Here is a 6432-nt window from a genome sequence, read left to right as displayed (position 1 = left end):
GATTTGAAACCTGTTGCCCGGCTCCTTTCCCTCTTGCCTAATCAGAAAGCATGGCCTTTGCTCTCCATGAATCCCCTGGTAGCACTTTCCAGCTAAGATCACTCTTTTGTCTTCGTGACCCCCACCAAATCACTGAGGCCCCTTGCCACCATCATGGCTGCCGTCATCACCACACACACCCCACTCCGGTGGCCCCCCCCAGAATGCAGAGGGAAACGTCAGCAAAGGAGGAATCATTATGTCAGGGCATAACTTGACATAACTTGTTGATATGTCTGACATAACTTGTTGATATGTCAGGATTTTTACTAACAACATCACCTAGTAGAAGGGACACCTAATTCCAAATCTTCAAAGCTGACCAACAAGAGCAATGTCATATTTATCTATGCCCAAGTTCTTGAAGGAGAAAGCAGAACTGAGATGTCTTTATTATCTCATTACATGTAATGTTGCGATTTATTTTTCCATGTATTAATTTTTAGATGAGAAAGCAAACTCCGAGAAGTAATTTGCCCCAATTCACAGAGCAAGGGAGAGACAGAACAGAGATTTGAATCCAAACATATGCAACCCTAAGGCCTTGAGATTGAGTTGCCTTGAGAGAGAACTCCTCCAATTCACTCCTTACCACCTCGACTTGTTTATGGATGACGTTCCAAGCTGGACATTTCCTCCCTGAACCTTGAATAGACTTCTGAATATTCTACTTATCACATGCCATGACCCTAGTTCCCGAAAAAAAAAAAAAAATGTATCATGAAAAGGCCACTGCAGGGGCAGTTGGTTATGCATCCTACTTCGGCTCAGGTCATGATCTCATGGTTCATGACTTCATGCTCCACATCGGACCATCCAGGCACGGAGCCTGGAGCCTGCTTCAGATTTGGGGTTTCTCTCTCTCTCTGCCCCTCCTCCATTTGTGCTCTGTCTCTCTCTCAAAAATAAACAAACATTTAAATGAAAATGTTTTGATGAAATACAGCCAGATCAACACTAAACCATCCTGCACACCTAGAAAACTGATCTGAGGTTTAACACAACAATCTGCACCACCTGAACCACAGAACTCAGCAGGTACACGGCGCGGAGAGGTGAACTGGGGGAGAGAGAAGCCGGGAGGGCAGGATGCTGTTTTTTCCGTGTGGAGAGGACAGAGACGGGGGGAGGGGGAAATACGGGAAAAGCACCCCTCCCAAAGCAGCTGGAGAGAAGGTGGAAAAGTGGAAACAGCCGCAGGGACTTAACTAAAAAGGGAGCTAGGAGAGGGCTTAAATTCCATTAAGACTATAAACAGGGGGAGCTCAGAGGCTGAAACTCTGCAGCACCATACCTGGCGGAGCTCGGGTGGGAAGGGCGAATCTCCAGGAGCAGAGAGGAGTCCGGGGGGCTTCAGACTGAACGGGAGAGGTGGTTCCCGGGACAGCTGGTAGAGGCTGTGTGGATCCCCCAAAGGCAAGGCCCCAGTGGACCTGGGAGAACAACCTGGTGCTGGAACAAGGTCGCTGGGGGCGGAGCCCAGTGCCAGATGCGTGTTTTTCCATAATCCCTGAAACGCCGCTGCTACACGATCGCGCGAACTTTCTCTGGGGCAGGCTGGCACCCGGCTGCAGTATCTGGGCATCGGCAGCAGCAACCAGCAAACGTTCCTGGGTGCAGCCGGCACCCGGCCACCGCTCAGTGAGACCCTCCCTCAGAGGAGCAGAACGGGTCAAAGCCGCAGTCCCTCAGAAGTAAGGGGTCGGGAAAAACAGCCGTATCTGAGATAAAACTCAGGAGGGAGGTGCTGCCTGGAGTTCGGTTGCAGATGGTGTAAAAGCGGGGAGCGGAGGGAAGCTGAAGACAAAGGACAGGTGCACAATTGCTAAGCTAATCCCAGAGAAGGGAGTTCCATACTGGAGACCAGGTATCTGGGCGACACCATTTTCACCACTCCCGCGCATGCGCATACGTACCTATAAGCGGCACGACAACCCACCCCAGTAAGCTAAGCAGCGCCATCTAGTGGAGAACGGAGCCATTACACTAAGCCCCGCCAACTGGGCCAACCTCGCTCTTCAGGAACACAAGTTTCTCCGCCTGCTTACTTTATGGACTATAAAGTGCTTCATAGTTTGACTTCTGGGGGAAATTGAAGTAATTTCAGTTGTATTTCGGTATGTTCGCCGGTCTATCTATTCAATTTTCTTTGTTTTTCTTCTTTTCTCTTTTTCGTTTCTTTTCTTTTTCTTGAATACAGAAAGAGAAAAATTTTTATTTTTATTTTCATTTTTATTAAAAATATTTTTCTTGAATTTTTTTCTACCATATTTTTTACTTTTGTGTAAATTTTTTCAAATTCTATTTTACTTCCATCATTTCATTTTATTCTACTTCACTGCATTCATTTTTTCAAATTTTCAGAAGATTTCCTTTTTTTTTCTTTTTGTTTTTTTATTCCCCTTTTTTCTCTAATCTATCAAATCTCTTTCAACACCCAGACCAAAACACACCTAAGATCTAGCATCATTTACTCTATTTTGTGTGTGTGTGTCTGTGTGTGTGTTGTTTAATTTTTTAAATTTTAATATTTTTTAATTTAATTTTTTAATTTTAATTTTTTTACCTCATTAATTTCTTTCCTCCCTTCAAAATGACAAAGTGAAGGAATTCACCCCCCAAAAAAGAGCAGAAAGAAACGACAGCCAGGGACTTAACCAATAGATACAAGCAAGATGTCTGACCAGAATTTAGAATCATGATAATAAGAATACTAACTGGAGTTGGAAATAGATTTGAATCCCTTTCTGTGGAGATAAAAAAGTAAAAACTAGTCCAGATGAAATAAAAAATGCTGTAACTGAGCTGCAATATTGAATGGATGCCATGGCAGCAAGGATGAATGAGACAGAGCAGAGAATCAATGTTATAAAGGACAAACTTATGGAGAATAATTAAGCAGAAAAAAAAAGAGGGAGACTAAGGCGTAAAAGCACAATTTAAGAATTAGAGAAATCAGTGACTCATTAAAAAGGAACATCAGAATCATAGGGGTCCCAGAAGAGGAAGAGAGAGAAATAGGGGTAGAAGAGTTATGTGAGCAAATCATAGCAGAAAACTTTCCTAACCTGGGGAAAGACACAGACATCAAAATCCAGGAAGCACAGAGAACTCCCATTAGATTCAACAAAAACCGACCATCAACAAGGCATCTCATAGTCAAATTCACAAAATACTCAGGCAAGGAGAGAATCATGAAAGCAGAAAGGGGAAAAAAAGTCCTTAACCTACCAGGGAAGACAGATCAGGTTTGCAGCAGACTTATCCACAGAAACTTGGCAGGCCAGAAAGGAGTGGCAGGATATATTCAATGTGCTGAATCAGAAAAATATGCAGCCAAGAATTCTTTACCCAGAAAGGCTGTCATTCAAAATAGAAGGAGAGATGAAAAGTTTCCCAGACAAACAAAAATTAAATGAGTTTGTAACCACTAAACCAACCCTGCAAGAGATTTTAAGGGGGACTCTCTGAGGGGAGAAAAGACAAAAAATAAATAAATAAATAAATAAATAAATAAATAAATAAATAAATACAAACCAAAAGCAACAAAGACTAGAAAGGACCATAGAACACTACCAGAATCTCCAACTCTACAAGCAACATAATGGCAATAAATTCATACCTTTCTGTACTCACTCTAAATGTCAACGGACTCAATGCTCCAATCAAAAGACATAGGGTAACAGAATGGATAAGAAAACAAGATCCATCTATATGCTGTTTACAAGAGACCCACTTTAGACCTAAAGACACCTTCAGATTGAAAGGAAGCGGGTGGAGAACCAACTATCATGCTAATGGTCAACAAAAGAAAGCCGGAGTAGCCATACTTATATCAGACAATCTAGACTTTAAAATAAAGACTGTATCAAGAGATGAAGAAGGGCATTATATCATAATCAAGAGGTCTATCCACCAAGAAGACTTAACAATTGTAAACATTCATGTACCAAATGTGATAGCATCCAAATATATAAATCAATTAATCACAAACATAAAGAAACTCATTGATAATAATACCATAATAGTAGAGAAGTTCAACACCACACAGCAATGGACAGATCATCTAATCAAAACATCAACAGGGAAACAATGGTTTTAAATGACACACTGGACCAGATGGACTTAACACATATATTCAGAACATTTCATCCTAAAGCAGCAGAATATACATTCTTCTCCAGTGCACATGGAACATTCTCCAGAATAGACCACACACTGGGACACAAATCAGCCCTCAACAAGTAAAAAAGATAGAGATAATACAGTGCATATTTTCAGACCACAATGCTATGAAGCTCAAACTCAACCACAAGAAAAAATTTAGAAAGGTAACAAATATTTGGAGACTGAAGAAAATCCTACTAAAGTATGAATGGGCTAACCAAGAAGTTAAAGAGGAAATTAAAAAGTACATGGAAGCCAATGAATATAACACCACAGCCCAAAACCTCTGGGATGCAGCAAAGGTGGTCATAAGAGGAAAATATATAGCAATCCAGACCTTCGTAAAGAAGGAAGAAAGGTCTCAGATACACAACCTAACCTTACACCCTAAAGAGATGGAAAAAGAACAGCAAATAAAGCCCCAAACCAGCAGAAGAGAGGAAATAATAAAGATTCGAGCAGAAATCAATGCTATAAAAACCAAAATAACTGTAGAACACATCAATGAAATGAGAAGCTGGTTCGTTGAAAGGATTAACAGAATTGATAAACCACTAGCCAGTTTGATCAAAAAGAAAAAGCAAAGGACCCATATAAATAAAATCAAGAATGAAAGAGGAGAGATCACAACCAACACTGCAGAAATAAAAACAATAATAACAGAATATTAGCAGCAATTATACACCAATAAAATGGGCAACCTGGAAGAAATGGAAAAATTCCTAGACACATGTACACTATCACAACTAAAACAGGAAGAAATAGAAAATTTGAACAGACCCATAACCAGTAAAGAAATCAAATTAGTAATCAAAAATCTCCCAAAAAACAAGAGTCCAGCACCAGATGGCTTTCCAGAGGAATTCTCCCAAACATTTAAGGAAGAGTTAACACCTACTCTCTTGAAGCTGTTCCAAAAAATAGAAATGGAAGGAAAACTTCCAAACTCTTTCTATGAGGCCAGCATTACCTTGGTTCCAAACCCATACAGAAACCCCACTAAAAAGGAGAACTATAGACCGATTTCCCTGATGAACATGGATGCAAAAATCCTCAACAAGATATTAGCCAACTGGATCCAACAATACATTAAAAAAATTATTCACCACGACCAAGTGGGATTTATACCTGGGATGCAGGGCTGGTTCAATAGCCGCAAAACAATTCACGTGATTCATCACATCGATAAAAGAAAGGACAAGAACCATATGATCCTCTCAATAGATGCAGAGAAGGCATTTGACAAAATATAGCATCTTTTCTTGATAAAAACCCTCCAGAAAGTAGGGATGGAAGGATCATACCTCGAGATCATAAAAGCCATATACGAAAGACCCAATGCTAATATCATCCTCAATGGGGAAAAACTGAAAGCTTTCCCCCTAAGGTCAGGAACAAGACAGGGATGTCCACCCTCGCCACTGTTATTCAACATAGTATTGGAACTATTAGCCTCTGCAATCAGACAACACAAAGAAATAAAAGGCATCCAAATCAGCCAGGAGGAGATCAAACTTTCACTTTTGGCAAATGACATGATACTCTATACGGAAAACCCAAAAGATTCCGCCAAAAAACTGCTAGAACTGATTCATGAATTCAGCAAAGTTGCAAAATGTAAAATCAATGCACAGAAATCGATTGCATTCCTATACACCAACAATGAAGCAACAGAAAGAGAAATCAAGGAATCCATCCCATTTATAATTGTGCCAAAAACCATAAAATACCCAGGAATAAATCTAACCAAAGAGGTGAAAAATCTATACACTGAAAACTATAGAAAGCCTATGAAAGACATTGAAGACAACACCAAAAAATGGAAAAAGATTCCATGCTCCTGGATAGGAAGAACAAATATCGTTAAAATGTCAATACTATCCAAAGCAATCTACATATTCAATGCAATTCCTATCAAAATAACACCAGCATTCTTCAGAGAGCTAGAACAAACAATCCTAAAATTTGTATGGAACCAGAAAAGACCCCGAATAGCCAAAGCAATCTTGAAAAAGAAAACCAAAACTGGAGGCATCACAATCCCAGACTTCAAGCTGTATTACAAAGCTGTGATCATCAAGAGAGTATGGTACTGGCACAAAAACAGACATTCAGATTAATGGAACAGAATAGAGAACCCAGAAATGGACCCACAAACATATGACTAATCTTGGACAAAGCAGGAAAGAATATCCAATGGAATAAAGACAGTCTCTTCAGCAAGTG

Source organism: Herpailurus yagouaroundi, unplaced genomic scaffold (assembly GCF_014898765.1).
Source record: "Herpailurus yagouaroundi ecotype Mexico unplaced genomic scaffold, PumYag 205, whole genome shotgun sequence".
Classification (NCBI taxonomy): domain Eukaryota; kingdom Metazoa; phylum Chordata; class Mammalia; order Carnivora; family Felidae; genus Herpailurus; species Herpailurus yagouaroundi.
Note: the sequence above shows the minus strand (reverse complement) of the source record.